Source organism: Pinus tabuliformis, chromosome 2_2, assembly GCF_031772625.1.
Source record: "Pinus tabuliformis cultivar Carrire ecotype Pingquan chromosome 2_2, CPIR1, whole genome shotgun sequence".
In the NCBI taxonomy this organism is placed as follows: Eukaryota; Viridiplantae; Streptophyta; class Pinopsida; order Pinales; family Pinaceae; genus Pinus; species Pinus tabuliformis.
This window is the reverse complement of record NC_142300.1, coordinates 868082445-868108655: the sequence shown is the minus strand read 5'-3', so window position 1 is coordinate 868108655 and position 26211 is coordinate 868082445.

The following is a 26211-nucleotide window of genomic DNA, read 5'->3' as shown; positions in this document are numbered from 1 at the left end:
GGGATTTTGGCTTGCACACTTGCCCATCAATGAAGCCTCCAACACATCAGGAACATGGTGGTGCTCTATATTTTTGGGTTATTAAAGAGCTAAAGACATGCTGCTGTATATTCGAACAAGTTATGGAAGACTGGAACCGAAAAGCAGGGGATATCTCCTAACATCACTGAATCATTAAAGCATTCAACATCCAAGGCCAGCATGGAGCATTAAATGCTCATCTCAGCCATCTCAGCCAAACTGAAAGGAGACTAGGTGTCAAAGAACAAGGAGGAATCATTCTACGAGGAAGATAGAGTTAGAGTTATAGTTAAATTAGGACTCTTTAAACTCCAGTTAAGCACTTTGTTGTATTTAATAATTAGTTGAATAGCAGATAGGTGTCATCAAAAGTAGTTATCGAATTCCCCTCATGCTGGAGGAGGAATCTCGAATTAGGTAGAATAAGAATTCTATATATAGCTAAGACAGTGATGTAATGAGGGTTGGAAATTTTATAACAGAGTACTGTTTTGGCTTATGTAAAGACAGAGTTCAGTAATATAATTTGGCTGTTTTACTTCTCAGGATTCATGAGGGATTTCCATGTTCAGAATGTGTGACTTTATCCTTTCTTTAGTGTTTTTTACAGTTGTATAAATGTATAATCACTCAGAATTCACTGATTGTGCTCTGATTTCCTGTATGCATTTGTAAATTGTGGTTTGTATGAGTTGTGTTCTGAACATCCAAATGCTAAATGCCCTGACTTCTATGTAAAGGCAGTATCATTGTTATATTGAGGTGTTGTTGACTCTATAAGCCCAATGGATGGTTTTGTTTAATGTGTTTCCACCATTCATATTTTTCATACTTATTTCATAGAGTTAGCCATCTAATCTTTATCAAAATCATTAACCTTTGAGAGAGCCCTCTCAGGTTGAGGAGGCTAAGCCTCGGCCAAAAGTTGGTTTGAAAGAGTTACATAAGGTCTTCCTGATCAGCAGCCTATCAGGAGCATGATTTTGTGATAACACAAGTATTGCACGTTGTTTGATCATGGAACAGAAGATTGTCCTACATTGATAGCTAGGATACATGACAAAGGGGCGCTACCACCTCCGCCGACTCAAAACCTGCAAATGATGAGATCTGAGCCACGTGAGGAAGATCCGAATGTAAATATAGTACTTAGAAGTGGAATCGTGATGGAAGATGATAAGGGGAAACAACCAGAAGACAATACATGGGTTTGCAAAGCCCCAATGAAAGAGGTTGAGTTCGATTTGGAGCGCACTTGTGAAAACTTCATGGAAGCTAAGAAGAGCTTTACTGAGGCCTCCACCTCAGGAAGCAAGGATAAGCCTGAGCTAGAGATGGACCCCTCTATGCTCACAACTTTCCTGCAAACCTGCATGAAGTTACTACGTGACAGTAAGGCTGTGAAAGGGTTACAATAACTCATCAATAGGTGCGCTAGAACCGCGCTAGGTGAGCCACACATAGTACGAAATATTGGCAAGCATAAAACAAGGGTGGGACAAGAGATAAGACTGATCGTAAAAATAGGAGAGTATGAAATGGATTAGGTCATTTTGGACATAGGTCCAGATGCGAATTTCCTACCAAAGCAGACTTGGGAGCAAATGGGGAGACCTGCGCTGCAATGGTCTCCGATTCAGCTAAGGATGGCAAATCAGCAGAAAATCATCCCCATGGGGTAGCTGCAGGGGGTGACCATGGATATTGAGGGAGCGAAAGCGCTAGTGGATTTTGAAGTAATAGAGATAGTGGATGATAGAAATCCCTACCCTGCACTCATGGGAATTGACTGGGCTACTGATATGAACAGGGTAATCAATCTAAATAAGTGAAAGATGATCTTTGAGAAGAAATTGTTGCACGTAATAATACCCCTCGATCCTACTGAAGGATCACGCTATACTAAACATGTCTATGATTATGAGAGTGATGATGACGTAGAATGTATCTATAAGATAACAGTGCAAGACCAGGATTGTGTGAATCCCATCGCAGATGGATGGTTTACGTGGGATCACGAGAGTTCCTGCATTTCAGACTCCAAGGAAGAAACAGAACGCTAGCAGAATGGGTTGCATGAAGTAACTACGCTGAATTGCAACATGATGACCCAGTCGTTGTGTTGTGTGTCATTAGAGGTAAGAAATCTGCCTATTTATGATGGTATAAATGAGGTAGATATATTTTTTGATGCATTTGAAAGGGAGGTACCAGAAAAGAAGCACTTCTAGGCCTTGGACTGGGCACTGCATGCTACGCCCGCAAGATGGTGGGGTACGCACACGGGAAGCTTTGATGATTAGTGTGAATGTAGGAGGATGATGAGAACATGATTTGGGAAGCCTAAGATGTGATTGACAGAAAATTACTATGGGCAGAATGATCTTCATGCACATCTGGCCAAATGGACGTAGGCTTGTGGAGAAAAGCCCCAACCTGAGCGGGTGCACCTGTTCTGTCATACCTTGGATGTTATACCAATGAATTGGTATATAGAAACAAAGCTCTGCCATGGGATAGGCGAATGGGATATCCTGCATGAAGGATTCCTGATGACATTTATTTTTGAGGATAGGTTTGATAGTATTGATGAAGCGCTACAAGAGGTGAAAATAGCTATATTTAGGATACCGCGAGATCCTTTAGATCTGATTCAGCCTGAATGGGCTACTTAGCTGAGTCACACGCTCAAATGTTATAATATAACTGCTGAAGTAGGGTATGAGGATCTGCGGAAGATTAACATTCCAGAAATAGAAGGCCACAGCGAGGTTCAAGGACCGCAGATTGAGAACCCTAATATAATCGTGCCGGTGAAAACAAAACAAGTTAACATTGGTACAGAGGCAGAACCCAAATTCGCAAAGATTGGAGACTACTGGGATGATGGAACATTGGATAAGGTCATTGAATCACTCTGTGAATACTAGTACTTATTTCCTACCAAGTTTACAGATTTGAAAGGAATAATCAGAGATCTAGGAGTGATGAAGATCACATTAAAGCCCGACGCAAAGCTAGTTAAGTAGAGGCCTTACCGCCTCAATCCAAAATACAAGGAGAAGGTCCGCTTAGAGCTAGACAAGATGCTAGCGGCAAGCATCATTGAGCCTATGGAAGAATCTGATTGGGTAAGCCCAATGGTGGTGCAAGAGAAGAAGCAGAAGGATGAGATAAGGATATGCGTGGATCTCAAAAAACTGAATGACACTTGTGTGCATGATCCTTTCCCGACTTCGTTCACGGATGAAGTGTTGGACAAAGTAGGTGACCAAGAAGCATATCCCTTCACTGATGGGTTCTCTGGGTACTGTTAGCACTGCTATGCAAAGGCATAAAAAATGAATTTAAACACTCTCGGAGGCTGCAACTACCTTCATAATCATCCCGAAGGAACCATTGATGCTTTCAAAATCCTCATTGTTGGGCCAGAATGATCTATCGGGAGGCTTGAAACACTCCGAGACAAGCAAAAATTCAAAATCGCAGGCCTAGCAGTTCAAATGAGCGACAGCCGTTTGATTCGGCCGATCTTCGGTCCAGATCGCATCAGCGGGTCGCAACCGGAGGAGGCTGATCGGCGGGTCATATCGCATCGGGGAATGGCAGCGGCAGTGATGTGGTATCACCGATGAGCGATCGCCGATATCGCATCGGCATATCGCTATCGGCATTTCAATAGGAGCATGGCCTGTGCATATATGAATGACCGCCGAGGGGCCGGACCTGGCGACCATACAGCGTTGTCCTCTATAGTGTTTTCGGGTCCGCAGTGTTCGCTGATATCGCATCGGCATTTCGCCGTCGGGGTTGTTAAAGCGGACAAGATCTTTACCTCCAGTTATGCGCCGATGCGATGGGCCAGATCCGATGGATGTACAGAGGTCCATTTTATAAGTTTCAAATCCGCGCTTAAGCCATTTTCAATGATTTTGGGCGCATTTGCTGTGTTTAATGAAATATAAAGAAAATACAAGGGGCAGATCCGATAGAAAAGATATATCTGTAAGGTGGGTGGTATTTATAAGTGGCGCGGAAATGATTAATGCAAGCATGCAGAAGTACAGTGCAGTAGGCAGCTGCCTTCAATTGACAGTATGGCCTAGCTGGAAAGAAGATGTGCCTCAGATAGATCAACATTTATCAGTTATGATTGACCCGTGGTTGGGGCTTTCAAGTTCAGATGAAGCATTGTGGGCGGGAATGAACAGTGTAGCAGTGTTTCAGTGTCGCCAAGCCAGGCAGTCAAATTGGAGCCATTCAATGATTCAACAACAGCATTAAATCAGCAGTATGGCTGAGGAGGAAATAGGACGCCACAATTACAGTCAGAGCATTCAATGGTTATGGGATTCGCCCATACTTCGTCTCACCTGCCCTAGAAGGATCGCAGAGCACCAGAGAGGGACAAACCTATTCAAAGCACGGCCAGATTTGTACCAGAGGCCCATTCTTGAATGTAAATATGGTTGGTGGGCATTTATAGGCTCCTCCACGTATTGTTCAGCAGAGATATTTTGTATTGTAGCAGTATATATACTCAGAACAGAGATGTAAAGGATTGATGAGTGTTTGATGAATGAGAGCTTATTGTAGCCTTTTAACTCCTGGAGACTGTAAATACTATGAGACCTGCAGCTTCTGGTCTTGACTTCCATTAATACAAGCTTCTTTTGCTATCACCTGCTCACTTTCCACTTCTTCTTCTTGTTCTAGGCTGTGCCTGCTTGCATTTATTTGATGTGCTGTGAATATTTGGCATCTGAGGGGCTGTCATCCCACCTCTATGTTTTAAATTTATTAGTTCATTGAAAATTGTTTGCAGGTTGCTATGGTTCGATAGAAGAGAGCTGTCATCCTCACTGTCTATTGAATAATAGTCGTGCAGATCCTCTAACTGATTGCAGCTGGCCATCACAGAGTTCTGTGCATTTGCTGGTGCAATCAGTCTTCTCCATCATCACTTCAAACTTAAGCTGTGAGTAGTTGGTGGTTGAAAGCCTTGTAGTTTGGGGGTCTTCACCCATGTCTGGGGTAATTCATAGTAGGAGTGGTTATCTGGCTTAAAGGTGCTGCACATCTTCCATTTATCCATCATTTTATCCAACAAAACTGTTGAATTTTTAATGTTCATGAGCATCACTGATTTACAACCTAGGTGAGTTTCTTGGGGTGATAACATTAATTGGCGCCGTTGCCGGGGAGAGGAGAATCGAAGCTCAGCTTCCCTGGGAGACGACACAGCTTCAAGCTTTGATGGCAGACAAGGTTTGAACACATAGTTTGGTTGTAATCATCTGTCTGGCGACTCCACTGGAGGAAGGCCATCCTTTGGCGACTCCACATTGAAGTTCTGGCGCAGTTTGTGAGGCATACTAGAAGAAATCCGCAGAAGTCTCCAGCTATCCCAGTGCCTGACCCTGAAAACATTGTTAACCCGAAGAAAACATCGCGGAAGGGAGCATCAGGATCAGGTAAGCCCAAGAAATCTAATTTGTCTCTGTATGAGGAGTATTTAGTTGAAGATACACAATTTGAAGATTTAGAGCCTAGTACTGTTAAGGAAGAAATACCTACAGAGATTCATAAAGCTCCTTCTCCATTTAATTCCCCTTTGAATCTGAGTCCGAAGAAAGTTTCCCATACTGTCCAAAAAATCCCAATATCATTCCCATCCATTACATTATCTCCTACTGCTCCATCTGTTAGTATTCTTCTGCATATTCCAAACATGGCAGGACAGCAAGCACCGACTAGGATTGAAAGAATTGTTGCTGCTAGATATGGACCTTTGATATTGCCTACACCTTTAAATGCCATGCCTACAGGAGAATATCAAAAATATATGCCCAAATTTACTGGAACAGAGGGAGTTACAGCAGAAGAACATCTTGAAGCTTTTTATAGTTATGCTGATAATTTAGACATAAGTGAGAACGATGTATGGATGAGAGTTTTTGTCCAAAGTCTTGATGGAGAGGCTAGGAAGTGGTTTAGAGAATTGCCCCAAAGATCCATCACAGATATAGAAGCATTAGATGAAGCATTTTTGAAGCAATGGGGAGATAAGAAGGACTTGTTGTATTATCATACAGAGTTTGGAAACTTGAAAAGAGAAAAGGGTGAGTCTTTGCCTGACTTTAATAAAAGATTTAATAGAATGTATAATAAAATACCATCCGAGGTAAAGCCTACCCCTACTGCTGCCAAACTCACATATGCCAATGCTTTTGATTCTGACTTTTGCTTATTGTTGAGAGAAAGACGATGTGCTACGCTGGGTGATATGCAAGAGGCAGCCTTGGAGGTGGAATCAAATATTATGGCAGCAGAAAAGTTAAAGAGTCAAGGTGACAGAAGAAGGCCGAGAGGCGAGGCTTCTTCTTCCACTGCATCGACTTCCGAGCCTAAGTTAGACAAAATGACCAAAATGATAGAGTCATTGGCTGCTGAAATTTCTAAGTTAAAGGTTGATCAGACCTCAGGCAAAACAAGGCAGCAAAACACATTTGTCCCAAGAAATCCAAACCCCTTCAGAAAAGCAAATGAACAGCTGCAGATTATGCAAAGGGGTGAAGAAGCAAGAGAAGATCATAAAGTAAAAGCTCCCTTTCAAAATGCAGTCATGGAGGGTGAACGATCCGAAGAAGACGAAGATGAAATTCACTGCTTGGAGGATAAAGGTAGTGCTGCATTTTTGACATTGGCCGAGTATGAAGAGTCATTGCTGCAAGGGCAAAACAGCCAGAGGTGGGATAGTGGTGCCGTTCTGCAATCTGGTGAACAGCAGCAAAGATATAATCTAAGATCCAATGCAAAGATTGTCAAAGAAAATACTGCGCAAGAAGCAGCTGCTCGAACAGTACCACAAAATAGCAGGCTAAGAAGACCAACAGCTGATCCGGTCACCCTCAAAGCTCCAGTTCAAGAGGTAAAAACTGCTGATAAAGTATCCTCTTCTTTTAGTTTTGAGTCAGAAATTCAGAAATTGAAAATAGCCGTGCCTATTGCTGAGTTGGTGAAGAGTGAATTATTTAGGAAGCCCATCTTTAAAGCCCTTGAGCTAGAGCCTAACCAATCCTCCATTGACTCTGTCAATTTGCAAGACGACAAGCCTGCTATTGTGCTTAGCCCTATGATTGAACCTGCAGATGATGCTTCTCCATCTTTTTATGTTTCATTAACTATCCATGATAAAATCCTCCACAATTGCCTGCTAGACACAGGGGCCAGCCACAATCTAATGCCAAAAACCGTCATGGAAGGGTTAGGCCTTGATATTACTAGACCTTATCATGATTTGTTCTCGTTTGATTCAAGGAAGGTAAAATGCCTTGGATTAATTAAGGATCTGGCTATTACCTTAACCCAGCTGCCCATGAAAAGTATGATGATGGATATAGTGGTGGCTGATGTTCCTCCTAAGTTTGGTATGATGTTGTCTAGAGGGTGGATTAAGAGACTAGGAGGGACATTACAGAATGATCTGTCTTATGCAACTGTTCCAATATTTGGAGGAGAAAGCAGGAGGTTATATAGAGAAGCACAGCTAGCATATGTTATTAGTGATGAGAAGAACCCTACAAACCATCCCATATATGCAGTGGACACTGATTTTGGAGCTTGCATCCTCCTAATAGAAGAATCTCAGAAGGCTGCATTGCATATCCGGAAACCAACAGCTCAGGCTGAACATGATACGGGTGGTCAGATTTGGGAGATGTTTTTTGATGGAGCATGTACCAAGGAGACTGCAGGAGCAGGGGTGGTGCTAGTGTCCCCACAACAAGAAACAGTTCAGTTATCTCTAAAGCTGGTTTTTCAGGTGACAAACAACGTAGCAGAATATGAAGCACTGCTGTTGGGCCTTTATGAAGCCAAAGATAGAGGAATAAAGAATCTAAAGATATTTGGAGATGCTGATCTGATAATTCAGCAAGTGAACAGAACATTCCAAGCAAAGCACCCAAGGCTGAAAGCTTATAGAGATGAGGTATGGAGAGTCAAAGAGTTCTTTGATTTTTTCTGCATTTCATATATCCCTAGAGCCCAAAATCAGCTTGCTGATTCCCTTGCTGTTTCTGCTAGTTTGTTCATCCCTCCATCGCCTCCCAAACTAGTTTATGAGGTACAAATGAAGTACAGACCCTCTGTGCCTGATAATGTCCACCATTGGAAGGTTTTTGATGATGATAATGAGTTAAGTAGGTTCCTTCAAGTCATTGATGAGTTCTCTGAAATGCAAATTGACCAAAACAATGATGCTTGGTTAGAAGATCCCAAGTCCCAGCTTAGAAATAAAATTGGCAAGAATAGCATAGTACAGCTTCCCAGTAACCATATCCCTAAAGGTCTAATTCCTCTTGAAAGACTGTTTGACCACAATGATGTGCCTTACAAAGCTGCCCAAAAAGAAGATCAGTCTCAAGTTTGCAAGCATGATATAGGAGGTCCAGGTCAGCCCAAATTCATAAATCTGTCTACTAATCTTTCTGTTGATCAGAGTGCTGAATATTGCAAATTAATGAGGCAATTTGCTGATGTGTTCGCTTGGGAGTACAGTGATCTGAAAACCTATGACAGGAGTATAATACAGCATAAAATTCCGCTTGAAAAAGGCACTACTCCTTTCAAACAGAAGCTGAGGCCAATGAACCCTATGCTCCTTCCTCTGGTCGAGAAAGAAATTAAAAAGTTGTTGGCTGCCAAAATTATAGTGCCTCTCAGATATTCTAAATGGGTGGCCAATCTGGTTGTTGTGAGGAAGAAGAATGGAGAAATTAGACTATGCGTTGATTTCCGGAACCTAAATAAGTTTTCCAAAAAGGATAATTATCCCTTGCCCAAAATGGAGCATTTGTTGCAGCAGGTCTCAGGTGCTAAAGTAATGTCTTTCATAGATGGGTTTTCAGGCTTCAATCAAATCGTTGTGCATCCAGATGACCAAGAAAAGACAACATTTACCACTCCTTGGGGTACGTTCATGTATGCAAAAATGCCATTTGGGCTAATGAACGCTGGAGCCACCTTTCAGCGCGCAATGGATATTGCTTTTGTGGGAGAAAAGGATAAATTCGTGCTGATATATCTTGATGACATAACTGTTTATTCTGGCAGCCACCATGATCATTTACAGCATTTGAGAAAGGTGTTTTTGAAGTGCAGAAGGTTTGGGATTTCACTCAATCCCAAAAAATCTCATTTCGCTTTAGAAGAAGGCAAACTGTTGGGGCATGTAGTGTCTGCTGCAGGTGTTCAGATTGACCCAGAAAGGGTAAAAGCAATTCAGGCCTTGACTCTTCCACGATCAAAGAAAGATATACAGTCTTTTCTTGGCAAAATCAACTTTGTAAGGAGGTTCATTCCTAATTTTGCAGAGCTAGTCAAGCACATAACCTCCATGTTAAAAAAAGGAGCAGAGGTGAAGTGGACTGATGCGGCCAGAAGATCTTTTGAGTCCATTAAGATGGCTATTGTGGAAGCTCCCACTTTAATAAGCCCTGATTATAGCAAGGAGTTTCACCTGTTTTCATTTGCCTCCAAGGATACCATTGCAGCTGTCCTGTTGCAGCAAGATGAAGCAGGTCAAGAGCATCCAGTTGCCTTTTTCAGCAAAAATCTGAGGGATGCTGAACTAAGGTATGATATTATTGAAAAGCAGGCTTATGCGCTTATCAAATCTTTAAAGGCTTTCAGAGTATACATATTGCATTCCAAAATAGTTGCATATGTCCCTTCTGCCGCAATAAAGGATGTTTTAACGCAGCCTGATGCCGATGGAAGAAGAGCGAAGTGGATTGCAAAAATAATAGAATTCAACATAGAGCTGAAGCCCACCAAGCTGGTAAGAGGTCAGGGGCTTGCTAAGCTGTTGGCTGAAGAAAATTGCAGATCTTTGGACATTGATTTCTTGTTCAATGTAGCAGAAATTGGCCAAATAGAAGAACATGAAACAGCCGAAGCGCAGAAAGGACAGTCGGTGGCCGAGAACCTAGCTTCATGTAGCTGGTATACTGCAATAATAAATTTCCTGCTAAAGTTAGAAGTTCCTTCAGAATTTTCTCAGAGTCAAGCTAGAACGTTAAAGCTCAAGGCAACGAAATATTGCATCAATAGTGGCTTGCTTTATTGGAGGGATCCATCTGGAGTGCTTTTAAGATGCCTGGATAAACAGCAGTCAATAGAAGTTATGCAGCAGTTCCATGACAGCATATGTGGAGGACATCATTATTGGAGAACTACAGCCCAAAAGATTCTCAGAGCCGGGTATTATTGGCCCTCTTTATTTTCTGATGTATTTGCTTTTGTTAAATCTTGTGACAGGTGCCAAAGATTTGAAGATAAGCAGCAGTTGAAATTCCTGCCCCTAAAGCCAATCATTGCAAAAGGACCTTTTCAGCAGTGGGGCTTGGATTTCATTGGTGAAATCAACCCACATTCCAGTGGCCAGCACAGATGGATATTAGTCGCCACTGATTATTTTACAAAATGGATTGAAGCAATCCCCACAAGGAAGGCTGATCATAATGTGGTAATGAAATTTTTATCAGAAAACATTTTCAGCAGATTTGGTTGCCCACATAAGCTTATAACAGATAATGCAGCAGCCTTCAAGGCAAAGGAGTTGGTGGAAATGTGTGATTCAATGGGCATTAAACTTGTTCATTCCACCTCCTATTACCCCCAAGGGAATGGTCTAGCAGAATCCTCTAATAAAAGTCTGATCAGGATTATAAAGAAGCTGTTAGAGGAAAATAAGAAGAATTGGGATGCCAAGCTCAAATATGCACTTTGGGCAGACAGAGTGACTATCAAAAGATCCACAGGTTGCTCTCCCTTCAAGCTGGTATATGGTACTGATGCTGTTTTTCCCATTCAACTTACCCTCCCTGTGGCAAAGCTGCTCCAAACAGCGCAGAATGAAGAAGATGATATGGCCAACAGAATTACTGACTTAACAGAGTTATATCAGATCAGAGAGCAGCTGATTGAAAAGGCTACAACACATCAACAAAAGGTCAAGGAAGCTTTCGACAAGAAGTCAAAAAGTAACAATTTTCAGGTTGGAGATTTGGTCATGAAATGGGATGCTTTTAAAGAAAAGAAAGGCAATCATGGGAAGTTTGATGCTCTTTGGACAGGTCCTTTCATCATTTCACAGATTCAAGGGAACAATACCTTCATACTGAAAAGTATGGGAGGAGAAACAGTCTTTGATGGCGCAGTTAATGGGCGGTTTCTGAAGAACTATGTGATTTAAGGTCTTTTGGCCTTAAAAGATGTAAATATTCTGCTTTTATCAGTTTTTAGTGTAGCTGTAATAGACTCCATGCCCAATGGAACACTAGGAATTTTGGCTAATTTGTTTGCTGCTGGAAAGGCATTGATCTGCAGGTTCTTGAGACCTCACAGGGAGGATCTCATCCCCAGAAGGAGCCAGTGTTAGCACTGCTATGCAAAGGCATAAAAAATGAATTTAAACACTCTCGGAGGCTACAACTACCTTCATAATCATCCCGAAGGAACCATTGATGCTGTCAAAATCCTCATTGTTGGGCCAGAATGATCTATCGGGAGGCTTGAAACACTCCGAGACAAGCAAAAATTCAAAATCGCAGGCCTAGCAGTTCAAATGAGCGACAGCCGTTTGATCCGGCCGATCTTCGGTCCAGATCGCATCGGCGGGTCGCAACTGGAGGAGGCTGATCGGTGGGTCATATCGCATCGAGGAATGGCAGCGGCAGTGATGTGGTATCACCGATGAGCGATCGCCGATATCGCATCGGCATATCGCTATCGGCATTTCAATAGGAGCATGGCCTGTGCATATATGAATGACCGCCGATGGGCCGGACCTGGCGACCATACAACGTTGTCCTCTATAGTGTTTTCAGGTCCGCAGTGTTCGCTGATATCGCATCGGCATTTCGCCGTCGGGGTTGCCAAAGCGGACAAGATCTTTACCTCCAGTTATGCGCCGATGCGATGGGCCGGATCCGATGGATGTACAGAGGTCCATTTTATAAGTTTCAAATCCACGCTTAAGCCATTTTCAATGATTTTGGGCGCATTTGCTGTGTTTAATGAAATATAAAGAAAATACAAGGGGCAGACCCGATAGAAAAGATATATCTGTAAGGTGGGTGGTATTTATAAGTGGCGCGGAAATGATTAATGCAAGCATGCAGCAGTACAGTGCAGTAGGCAGCTGTCTTCAATCGACAGTATGGCCTAGCGGGAAAGAAGATGTGCCTCAGATAGATCAACATTTATCAGTCATGATTGACCCGTGGTTGGGGCTTTCAAGTTCAGATGAAGCATTGTGGGCGGGAATGAACAGTGTAGCAGTGTTTCAGTGTTGCCAAGCCAGGCAGTCATATTGGAGCCGTTCAATGATTCAACAACAGCATTAAATCAGTAGTATGGCTGAGGAGGAAATAGGACGCCACAGTTACAGTCAGAGCATTCAATGGTTATGGGATTCGCCCATACTTCGTCTCACCTGCCCTAGAAGGATCGCAGAGCACCAGAGAGGGACAAACCTATTCAAAGCACGGCCAGATTTGTACCAGAGGCCCATTCTTGAATGTAAATATGGTTGGTGGGCATTTATAGGCTCCTCCACGTATTGTTCAGCAGAGATATTTTGTATTGTAGCAGTATATATACTCAGAACAGAGATGTAAAGGATTGATGAGTGTTTGATGAATGAGAGCTTATTGTAGCCTTTTAACTCCTGGAGACTGTAAATACTATGAGACCTGCAGCTTCTGGTCTTGACTTCCATTAATACAAGCTTCTTTTGCTATCACCTGCTCACTTTCCACTTCTTCTTCTTGTTCTAGGCTGTGCCTGCTTGCATTTATTTGATGTGCTGTGAATATTTGGCATCTGAGGGGCTGTCATCCCACCTCTATGTTTTAAATTTATTAGTTCATTGAAAATTGTTTGCAGGTTGCTATGGTTCGATAGAAGAGAGCTGTCATCCTCACTGTCTATTGAATAATAGTCGTGCAGATCCTCTAACTGATTGCAGCTGGCCATCACAGAGTTCTGTGCATCTGCTGGCGCAATCAGTCTTCTCCATCATCACTTCAAACTTAAGCTGTGAGTAGTTGGTGGTTGAAAGCCTTGTAGTTTGGGGGTCTTCACCCATGTCTGGGGTAATTCATAGTAGGAGTGGTTATCTGGCTTAAAGGTGCTGCACATCTTCCATTTATCCATCATTTTATCCAACAAAACTGTTGAATTTTTAATGTTCCTGAGCATCACTGATTTACAACCTAGGTGAGTTTCTTGGGGTGATAACAGGTACCACCAAATCAAAATCGTTTTGGAGGATAGGAGTAAAACAACCTTCATGTCTGAGTGGGGTTGTTTGCAATACACTATAATGTCGTTTGGATTGAAGAATGTGCCTGCAATCTTTTTGTCTGTGGTTGTTGCGGCATTCAAGGAATTTATTCATAAGTTCCTGCAGGTATATTTTGATGACTGGATTGTATTTGGGCTGGTTAAGTGCCACATAGCTATCTTGTGCTTGATGTTGGACACCTGTCGAAGATATCAGATCATGCTCAATCTCAAGAAGTGTCTATTTTGCGTTCCTTTTGGAAACCTATTGGGGCATGGGGCATGTGGTTTACAGACAAGGACTAATGGTAGACCCCGCAAAGATCGTGGTGATACTAAACTTGGAAGCGCCGAGGAGTGTGAAACAGTTGCGTGCTACTCTAGGACATACAGGATATTACATAAAGTTTATCAAAAGCTATGCCCAGATCACCATGTCAATGAAAAAATTGTTGAAGAAGGATGTCACGTTCTACTAGAATGATGACTATAAGAAAAGCTTGGATATATTGAAAGAAAAGATGGTTACTGCATCAATTCTAGTTTTCCCAGACTGGAAGAAAGAGTTTCATGTACATATCGACGCATCATGTATAACGCTGGGGGAATTAATAACACAGGATGACGGAGAAGGCTTGGACCATTCTATCACATTTGTAAGCCGCAGATTATCCAAAGTGGAGAATAAATATTCTACCACTAAACGCGAGGGGCTAGCTATGTTGTATGTGCTCCATAAGTACCGACACTACTTGCTAGGAGGCCATTTTAAGATGTATACGGATCACTCCGCGTTGAAGTACCTAGTCAATAAGCCAATGTTGGGGGGGTGAATCTGCAGATGGCTCTTATTGTTCCAAGAGTATGATTTTTAAGTTGTTGTGAAGCCTAGATGATTGAACGCGGGACCAGACCATCTGTCGCACATCGAAATAGGGGAGAAACCTACTAACTTGGAAGAAAGATTGCCTGACGCGCGGCTATTTGTAGTGCATGTAATGGATGGTCATTTTGAGGATATAATACACTTCCTAACAACAGGAACTGCACCAGAAGGATACTCTATCTAGCAAAAGAAGGAATTAGTGGTGTGCGTGATAGATTTCTCTGTCATTACTGGGCATATATACAAGATGGGGACTGATGAGATATTACAACGGTATGTACCTGAGTTCAAATGAAGCAACATCCTCGTGGACACTCACGGGGGGCACCGCAGGAGGACATTATGCAGGGAGAGCAACCGTATAGAAGATTCTATGCGTAGGGTTGTGGTGGCCAACCCTTCATCAGGATTCAAAAGCATATTGCAAGGCGTGTGATATATGTCAAAGAATGGGCAGGCCATCACGGAGGGATGAAATTCCTTTGAATCCACAAATGACATTGCAACCCTTTAAGAAGTGGGAAATAGATTTTGTAGGACCCATCTAGCCACAAGGGAAGACAGGAGCAAGGTACATTATCACTACGACGGAGTATTTGACTCGTTGGGTAGAAGCCTAGATGGTGAAGGATTGCACGGGTGCGATAGCCGTGAAGTTCCTATTTGAGAATGTACTAACGTGATTTGGATGTCTAAGGATCTTGATGAGTGATCATGGTACACACTTCCTGAATGAGACGATCAACCCATTAACAGAGGAATTTTAGGTATATCACCTGAAGAGCACACCTTATCACCCATAGGCTAATGGGACAGTGGAGGCATTCAACAAAGTGCTTGAAAACGCATTGACCAATCTTTGTAATGCATAGCGAAGTGATTGGGACCTATGCATACCTGCAGTATTGTGGGCTTATTGAACGACATGCAATGGGTAGATATAAAATTATGGAGTCCTAAGTTTCTTTAGTAATAAATCATTACTAAATTTTATAGATGAGTTATATGAAAATATGTGCTAGGATGAGATTGTTTCTGAGGTATGATCAGGTCAAAGTAATGACTCAAATGGAAAATCACGTATTTCCCATGTCACCTTGTTAAATCTTCTCCTTCTCAGGTTCTAAGACCCATTTATTCATATTTGTGGTTGAAGCCTTATATGTATTAATGATAATGGTTGATATGCATTTAATCTTACTTGTATGGGAGAAATTATTATATCTCCTAAATTTATTCAAGATGCTTTGTATAATAAGGATCATATATGTTTCAAAACTTGTTTTGACAAGCATGACCTGTTTATGTGAGGGAAATTGTTGTCATCCATAGGAAAATCTCTCTGCTGAGTATATATCTCTTTGACAAGTCTGAAATACCCTTTAAGTAGCTTAAAGAAATTATGATATGGCTTTAGAAATGGAGGTCAAATAAGATTGTATTACTACCTTGTAAACTTTGTCACTCAAGAAATAGATCAATAAATAAGACTCATCATTTACTCCATTAAAAGATATTGTTGGAATCTTAAGAAAAAGATGTATTAGAAGAGGTCGTGCTCCTCTATTTTGTCATACCTGTTCATTAGCAAAGTCTTGTTGAAAGTTTCTTGAACTGTGAGGTTCTGAAGTTTATTTATGTGAAAAGGAATCGAGCTCCCTATGTGACACGGAAATAACCTTTATCATATCTTGATAAGTCATAAAATCATAATGTAAAGTTTGGGAATGATTAACATTATTTAGAACTGAATCAACTAAAGATTGATGAAATCTAGAATCATTGATGCCATCTATTACATCCTGGAATTTTGATGACAAGGATGGAAAAAACCCTAGTAAGGGTTAGATCCTAGGGTTTGAGGACAAAAGCCCTAGGACTGTTGGATACAAGAATGATGTCTAGGATTATACACTCTAAAATAATCTTGAAGGATTGTCAAAACCCTAGCCAATAAATTAATAACCCTATTTAGGGTTGGGACTATGGATTAATTGCTTCTTCTTAAGAAGACCTAACATCTTGATGATGAGGTTGATTTGTAGGTTTTATAAAGCTAAAGATTAAGAAGGAGTTGTCATGAGCTCAAAATATAAGTATCTTATATTTCTTTTATCATTACTGACATTGGACTGTTTATGGTTTGTAATCCTTAGGCAGGACTTGGAGAGGAAAATGGACCAAATCCTAGAACTAATATAGCTAATTATGTTCATTAGGAAGAAGAAACTCTAACTTCTTGATGTTGATATGGTCTTCTTGATGATATTGATGTTGATATGGGTTTCTTGATGATATTGATGTTGATATGAACTTCTTATGGATATTGATATCGACTTCTTGATGCTGATATGATCTCTTAATACTGATACAGGCTCATTGATGATGATAATGATGCGGGCTTGTTAATCATGTGGACTTGTTGGTGTTTATGTTATGATGTGGACTCGTTAATGATGTAGACTCCTTGATGACGATAGTGATGTGGGCTTGTTGGTCATATGGACTCCTTGATGATGATAATGGATGTGAACTCTTTGTTGATGTTGAAGTAAACTCCTTTGAGATGTGGATGATGGACTCCTTGATGATTTGAACTCTTTAATGATGATGTGAACTCCTTGAGGATGTTGACATAGACTCCTTAATAATGATGAAGTGGACTGCTTGATGATGATGTGGATTGGACTTTGTGAATGAATTTCTCAACGATGATATGGACTACTTGATGATATAGATTATATGTACCGCTTGATGACTTCTTGATGTTGATGTGGATTATGTGCTATGGTGATGATATGGACGAGGTCAACTTCTTGATGAAGACATGAACTCCATGATGATATGATGATGATAATGTGGCTTCCTTGATGATGATGGTGTGGACAAGATTAACTCTTTAATGGATTGAATGAGGTTAACTATAAGACTAAGATCAAGAGGGAGCTAACACACTCTCAAGAGATAAATAATTTCTTTATTGTTTCTATTATTATTTCATTATGAGTCTCTTGCATGTGTATGTCCTGCTCGGTTGTATCTGTTATTCCATGGCCTCCTAGTGAGAATTGCAGGTACATAATGAAGACTTCCGAGGTGTGGAAAAATTGTTGGATGAAAGAAAAATGTGACAAGAAGACTCAAGATTGGATGATCTATGTACTCAGAATGGGCAGAAAAGATTAGCCTGATTGAAGCATGTTCTTGATCTATGAATGTGGCTAGAAGTTTTGAAGACCAATGCTAATCTAGATATGCTAAAGATGAACCTATGATTTTTGTCTACTATGTAGAGGACTTTTGTGTAAGGAGTTTATTTTGCAAAGACATGAGCCTGGTGATATCTTTGGCACAATGGACTGCATGTCCATCGACATCTCCCTAATGAATGATTTGAAGAAGTTTCAATACTCTAATATTGACTTGGTTGATTCTTTGATTGGTTCGTTGATCTATCTAATGATGTTTGTTTCCCATGAAGTTTATTAGATTCGATTATGGTCTACTGGATTCTATTATGGTCACTGATGCCTACTTTTGTGAGAGGCCACTTATTATTCGTTGGATTCGATTATGGTCTACTAGATTCTAGTATGATTGTTGATGCCTGCTTTTGGGAGAAGCCACTTATTATTTGTTGGATTCGATTATGGTATGATGGATTATACTATGGTCGTTGATGCCTGCTTCTATAAGAATCCACTTATTATTTGTTTGATTCAATTATGGTTTGCTAGATTCTACTATGGTTGTTGATGCTTGCTTCTATGAGAAACCACTTATTATTTGTTGGATTCAATTATTGTTTGTTGGTGCTTGCTTTTGAGAGAAGCCACTTACTATCTGTTGGATTCAACTATGGATATTCATATTCACTTCTATGGTTGTCGATGATTGCCTCTGTGAAAATCCATTGCTAAAGTCTAGTATTGACTGCCAATAACTGCTAATGTTTTCTTCTGAGAGAAGCCCTGATTGAAGTTGGATGAACAATTGAATGTTGTTTGTTGGAATGTTTGAGATCCACCATGGCTACATTTTTTTGATGTTGAACTGGTTGTTGATGTTTATTGTGAAGAAACTAGAATGAATGAGAATTTGTTTGGAGAGGGAGCATTGATTACATAGCATCCTAAATATTCCTTAGGCTGTGATTGTGAAACCAATGAATTGGTCGGGAAGATTATCACTCTCGTAGGATGTGTGTTGTGAGATCTTGTGGTGCAAGAGGTGCATTGATGATTTCTCCCATAGGTTGTGTGTTGTGAGACCTTGTGGTCTGGGAGATGTATTGATTTGATGATTCTCCCTTTAGGTTGTGTGCTGTGAGACCTTGTGGTCTAGGAGATGTATTGACTTAATGATTCCTCCAATAGGTTATGCGTTGTGAGACCTTCTGGTTCGAGAGATGCATTCATGACTTGATGATTCTTCCATTAGATTGGGCATTGTCAGACCTTGTGTTTGAGGAGATGCATTGAGATGAGTTGGATGTTATGTATCTTTCCTTATGATGGGACTGATGATCTCTCCCTTAGGTTGTGGGTTGTGAGACCTATGATTGGTCGGGGAGATTGATCCTGACAAAGAGAGAGATTTGTATTTGTGATCTCTTTCTTAGGCCGTGGGTTATTAGACCTATGATTAGTCAGGAAGATTGATCTTGAGAGAGATTGAAAAGTACCTCACTAGCTAAGAGGGGTGTTGGAAAATATGGTAGCCATGGTCAGTATTTTCATCTTGGAAAAGATATTGGAAATTTGAATTTTTAAATTTGCCTCCTAAATTCATTTCAAGTCGGCTTCATGATGCTTTACATCAATTGGGCCCCTAAGAGACACTCATTGGACCCCCACTTGAAGGCTATATAAAGGAGATTGTTTCTTCTTAATTTGACACATCAATTTTGTCTCATACATCTCTGATCCAACGAAATTACAGGAGGGTCAAAATTTTAGGAGGCTGAAATTCTAGGGAAAACCGAAATTTCAGGAACTTGGTTTTTGACATGACACTTGATCATGATCTTGGTTACTAGTTTGGTTACTATCTTATTATGGTCATTTTTGTTGTATTGATGAATCTAGAACTCTCTCTCTCATAAGGAAAGCATTTCTAGGTTTTCCCCTTGTGGGTTTTGCCCTGGCCTCAGGCCTAATTTTTTGTTTGTCTTGTTTCATGATTTCTTGTTGTTTCTACAACGATTTTTCTTACTGTTCTTTCATGTTCATGAATGAATTTACTTATAACGGTTGATTATGAAAAATGTTAATGCTAATAATGATTGTTTGAAGTTGTTATCCATGTAAGAAAAATTGCTCTAATAATGCCCTAGCAAAATTAAACAAATAGATGATTGGAAAAGCATAAAGACACAATAGGAGAGTTACAGATGAAAAACACTTTCTCCTAAATTATCCAAATTATACTCACATCAAATCTAAATTTCAAAACTTTTGTCACTCCACCAACATTCTTAACTTTTTAATTTAACAAAACTATGGTAATCTTGGAATATTTTTTTAATGCTCTCCAAACACAAAAATAAAACTATTTATCTATAATTATAAATAATTTGTTACATCATTTCAATTTTAGTAATTCATCATAGTAATAGATGATGTCAATTTTCATAAATATTAATTATGATCATAAATAAATAATTACAATGCTCCCATGAAGCCATTGTGGAAAAGTTGCTCACGCAGATTGAAAAATGGTACACAGTTTAAATGCCGTGTTGACTGGGAGCATAGAAATGTGAAGAAAGTTGATAAAGGTGAAAGGTATATGCACCAAGGGCGCGCTACATGAAGCTTAAATTACCGTATTGACACGGGTCAAAACAAAGTTTGAGTTCTTGCCCTATTGACATGGGTGAAAACACAGTGTAAATCGCCGTAATCAGTGGGGCATATTGAGGTGAAAGTCGCGGAGAGCCGACCAAGTTTTCGAAATTTAGTAAATACGATGATGGAAACTAACCAAAATGACGGTAACGATTAGGATTAGTTATTTCGACTTTAATGAATAAAATTATTCGGAATTTTCAATTTTGAAAATAAATAAATAATAAGATAATATATTTGGTTAGTTTTTGATTTTGTAATTGAATAATGTCGTTTTCAGAAATTCATAGTTTTTTTAAGACTTGATTACAAGATTTAAGGAGATCAAACTTTTTATCTAATTATTGTACTACATTTTTGGGACTATATATTCCGTCACTTTATCAGATTTGTGTAACTATTTATTAATGTTTTTGCTAAATATTTTTATTTTATGATTTTTTAATTTACTACAATAATTACGCCGTAAGGCATTCCCCTCTGAAATCAACTCCCCTATCTGCCACCTGTATACTTAATGCACTATTGATTTTTGTGTTAGACGATTGAAATATTCTCTGCCATAAGATTTAAAACAGTTATTAATCCGTTATAAAATTTTACACCCAAACCATCATCTGCAATAACCAGACATTGGAATCGAAATTCTATCCGGTGCCATCACCGAGTTTTCACATCCGGCCATCATCAAATTCCAATTTAATTTGAATCGGTTTCATTCTAGGATTGTCTGTTGGGATCTCTACCTGCAGCGGCTTCTCTGAAGCTTCGATCAGATCAAGAGGCGTAGCAGCAAGATGAAAAGTTCCAGCGCGCAATAGATGTTTTCCTGACATTGACAGCAAGCCTGTCTTCCTGACATTGGCAGCAAGCCCGCAGGCAGCGTGGCCTCATGGATACCCATCACCCCTCCATATGTAATTTTTTCGATGGCTGCAACTCTGCAACCACAGCGGGTCATCTGGTCTTTCGATTCCTGTTTTAAAGGCCACATTCTACAGTTCTAGTAGTCCAAATGATGGCCAGTTTAGAGGTTCAGTCCAGTCTGACAAAAGGAAGCACAAAATGACTGAAAGACATCGGCGTAAAGACATGAAATCTCTCATTTCAATTCTCAAATATTTTCTCCCAGGTGAAAATATTCAGGTATGTATTTCTTTGACCGATCACAAGGGTTTTCTCCATTAGAAACTTCAACAGTACTCACTTGGGTTTTATTTTCATGAGGGGGGTTTTATTTTCATGAGGGTATGCGTCCTGTGAGTTGATTTTGGTCAAATGAAATCATTGAAATATCACTCCAGTTGCCCAACTCCCATGGTATTTTTCCATTGAAATGGATATCCAATAGATCAACTTGTATAAGACTGTGGCCGTTCATTGCAAGTTGTTTGGGTATAAGGACTTCAAACATATTACTGGTAAGGTAGAGGTATGCCAAACTTTGTAGCCTGCCTAAACTTGCTGGCAGTTTTCCATGCAGTTGATTGTGATGGAGATACCTTTTCTATTTCCTTCTGGAAAAAAACCGCTATGAATTTGGGTACAAGCATCTGGGTACAAGCATTCTGAAGGAGGTATCTTTGTTATGTGTGATGTGGAAGTATTTTAGTGTTTGATCTGTTCGGTCCCCTTTGTCTTCCTACTTAATAGCACATATCTCTCCACTCCCCTTTGTCTAATCAACCAACCCAGGCACAAAACAACCAAACAGTTGTATCAAAACACTACTGCCATTTTTTTGGAATATTTTTAGTTTACAATTTAGAAAAAATATTAGAAATGTGCTACTTGCCATGAAAAACAATTCTCTAGAAATATAACAACTATTTTTTTATATATACAATGTAACCTCTATAATGATTTTTATGTATATGATGTTTTGATAATGCAATATAAATTTTTTTATTTAAAATAAAAAATTGTTTATAATGTACAAACACATATCAAAAACTTAAAAAACAATGAGAATTTTGGTTCTTGAAATTGCTTTCCAGGATTGCTTCAGATTGGCATGTTCCAAACTTCTCAATTTTGCCAAGGCTGGTACAACAAATCCTTCCACTTTATACCAAGCAAGGACTTCAACAAAAACTTTCCAAGGCATTCACAATCACTATAAACATTAGCTAACAAGGCATAGCAAAGCATCCCAATGAAGTGTCTCCCCAAAAAACAACAATCTGTCATCACATCAATTGTCCAACCCACAATTCATCTGTCACAAGTAATCTGCTCAAAAGGGAGACTGAATCAAGTAGTCTGTTCCAAGGAACTATGGTAGGACTATTCTTCGTACTATTAAAAAAACTGAACTCACACTAGGTAACAAATCTGCTCCTGACTTGGAAGAGGCTTTGTTCCAAGCTCTGTACAGGCTTATCTAGAGAAAAAGAGTTCAGAGGTCAGAGGTATATTTATGTGATATATGAGCTTCCTAAAAGACTACTTCTCTGAAGAATGTGAGCTACAGGAAAACCATAATTTTAGTGAAAAATGTGAGCAACAAAAGGCCCATAATCTCTGTGAAAAATGTGAGCTACAAAAGAACCATAATCTCTATGAAAAAACCGAGCAAAAGAAAAGCCATAATCTCTGTATGATGCGAATTAAGTTCAGAGGTCCAACGTATATTTATGTGATATATGAGCTTCTGAAGAATGTGAGCTATAGAAAAACCATAATTTCAGTGAAAAATGTGAGCTACAAAAGAACCATAATCTCTGAAAAATGCATGCTATTACTGCTAAGGTAGAGGTATGCCAAAATCTGTAGCCTGCCTAAACTTGCTGGCAGTTTTCCATGCAGTTGATTGTGATGGAGATACCTTTTCTGTTTCCTTCTGGAAAAAAACCATCATGAATCTGGGTACAAGCATTCTGAAGGAGGTATCTTTGTTATGTGCGATGTGGAAGTATTTTATCGTTTGATCTATTCGGTCCCCTTTGTCTTCCTACTTAATAGCACATATCTCTCCACTCCCCTTTGTCTAAACAACCAACCCAGACACAAAACAACCAAACAGTTGTATCAAAACACTACGGCCATTTTTTTGGAATATTTTTAGTTTACAATTTAGAAAACATATTAGAAAAGTGCTACTTGCCATGAAAAACAATTCTCTAGAAATGCAACAACTGTTTTTTTATATATATAATGTAACCTTTATAATGATTTTTATGTATATGATGTTTTGATAATGCAATATAAAAAAATTTATTTAGAAAAAAAAAATGTTTATAATGTACAAACACATATCAAAAACTTAAAAAACAATGAGAATTTTGGTTCTTGAAATTGCTTTCCAGGATTGTTTCAGATTGGCATGTTCCAAACTTCTCAATTTTTCCAAGGCTGGTGCAACAAATCCTTCCACATTATACCAAGCAAGGACTTCAACAAAAACTTTCCAAACCCTAAATAAGGCATTCACACTCACTATAAACATTAACTAACAAGGCATAGCAAAGCATCCCAATGAAGTGTCTCCCAAAAAAACAACAATCTGTCATCACATCAATTGTCCAACCCACAATTCATCTGTCACAAGTAATCTGCTCAAAAAGGAGACTGAATCAAGGTTCTAGTAGTCTATTCCAAGGAACTATGGTAGGACTATTCTTCGTACTATAAAAAAACTGAACTCACACTAGGTAACAAATCTGCTCCTGACTTGGCAGAGGCTCTGTTCCAAGCTCTGTACAGGCTTATCTAGAGAAAAAGAGTTCAGAGGTCAGAGGTATATTTATGTGATATATGAGCTTCCTAAAAGACTACTTCTTTGAAGAATGTGAGCTACAGGAAAACCATAATTTCAGTGAAAAATGTGAGCTACAAAAGGCCCATAATCTCTGTGAAAAATGTGAGCTACAAAAGAACCATAATCTCTATGAAAAAAACCGAGCAAAAGAAAAGCCATAATCTCTGTGTGATGCGAATTAAGCTTTGTACAGGCTTACCTAGAGAAAAAGAGTTCAGAGGTCCAAGGTATATTTATGTGATATATGAGCTTCCTAAAAGACTACTTCTCTGAAGAATGTGAGCTACAGAAAAACCATAATTTCAGTGAAAAATGTGAGCTACAAAAGAACCATAATCTCTGAAAAATGCGTGCTATTACTGGTAAGGTAGAGGTATGCCAAACTCTGTAGCCTACCTAAACTTGTTGGTAGTTTTCCATGCAGTTGATTGTGATGGAGATACCTTTTCTATTTCCTTCTGGAAAAAAACCGCCATGAATTTGGGTACAAGCATTCTGAAGGAGGTATCTTTGTTATGTGCGATGTGGAAGTATTTTAGCGTTTGATATGTTCGGTCCCCTTTGTCTTCCTACTTAATAGCACATATCTCTCCACTCCCCTTTGTCTAAACAACCAACCTAGGCACAAAACAACCAAACAGTTGTATCAAAACACTACGGCCATTTTTTTGGAATATTTTTATTTTACAATTTAGAAAAACTATTAGGAAAGTGCTACTTGCCATGAAAATCAATTCTCTAGAAATGTAACAACTGTTTTTTTATATATACAATGTAACCTCTATAATGATTTTTATGTATATGATGTTTTGATAATGCAATATAAAAATTTTTATTTAAAAAAAAATGTTTATAATGTACAAACACATATCAAAAACTTAAAAAACAATGAGAATTTTGGTTCTTGAAATTGCTTTCCAGGATTGCTTCAGATTGCCATGTTCCAAACTTCTCAATTTTACCAAGGCTGGTACAACAAATCCTTCCACTTTATACCAAGCAAGGACGTCAAAAAAAACTTTCCAAACCCTAAATAAGGCATTCACAATCACTATAAACATTAACTAACAAGGCATAGCAAAGCATCCCAATGAAGTGTCTCCCCAAAAAACAACAATCTATCATCACATCAATTGTCCAACCCACAATTCATCTGTCACAAGTAATCTGCTCAAAAAGGAGACTGAATCAAGGTTCCAGTAGTCTGTTCCAAGGAACTATGGTAGGACTATTCTTCGTACTATAAAAAAACTGAACTCACACTAGGTAACAAATTTGCTCCTGACTTGGCAGAGGCTCTGTATAGGCTTATCTAGAGAAAAAGAGTTCAGAGGTCAGAGGTATATTTATGTGATATATGAGCTTCCTAAAAGACTACTTCTCTGAAGAATGTGAGCTACAGGAAAACCATAATTTCAATGAAAAATGTGAGCTACAAAAGGCCCATAATCTCTGTGAAAAATGTGAGCTACAAAAGAACCATAATATCTGAAAAATGTGTGCTACAAAAGAACCATAATTTCTATGAACAATGTGAGCTACAGAAAAACCATAATCTCTGTGTGATGTGAGTTAGTAAGATGCTGAAATCTGCTCCAGGTGCAATGAAAATCACAGAAATCTTGTTTTAAGTGTCATGGAAAATCACAAAATCCAAGCTCAAAGTTCTGTATTATCAATCCCAAGATAGCTACCGAAGTTTAGCCAACAACAATTTGTTGTTTATTTATACTTCGAGCCTATAGTTGAAGGACTTTTGTGATCCAACACTTATTTTTGTCCGATTAAAGGACGATTATGGTAATGGCTGTCAATCTCCCCCTTTTATGATTGTGATCATAGAAACAAAGTTGTCGGCGCTACAAAGTATGAAATAAGAAATCCTATATAGCATATATTTCAAAAAGATCAACAATATTCTGTTGTCAATATGCTCAAGACACATGAAATGTAACTCAATTTTCATCTCATACTAGAGTAACAATTTTTTTCATCTCAAAGAAAGCAACAGTTTTATCCTTGAAAATAAAAGATGAGTTTAGGTTGAATTTAAAAATAAACGATTCCATAACAAATGGATCATATATCATTATAATATAAAAACAAGTTATTACTTTAAGATGTGAAACAATAAATGAATGCCTAAAATGATACGATATGATGCATAACCACATAACAATCATGACCATGATGTAAGATATACTAACTAGTGTCAACATTAATGCAACTGGTGACGTTCACTACACTAACCTGCCATATATAATGACTTCTGGTGCATGTAAATTCATCCGTCACAGGAAACATCCAAATAAAGAGCAGCCTTAACAATACTATATACTACA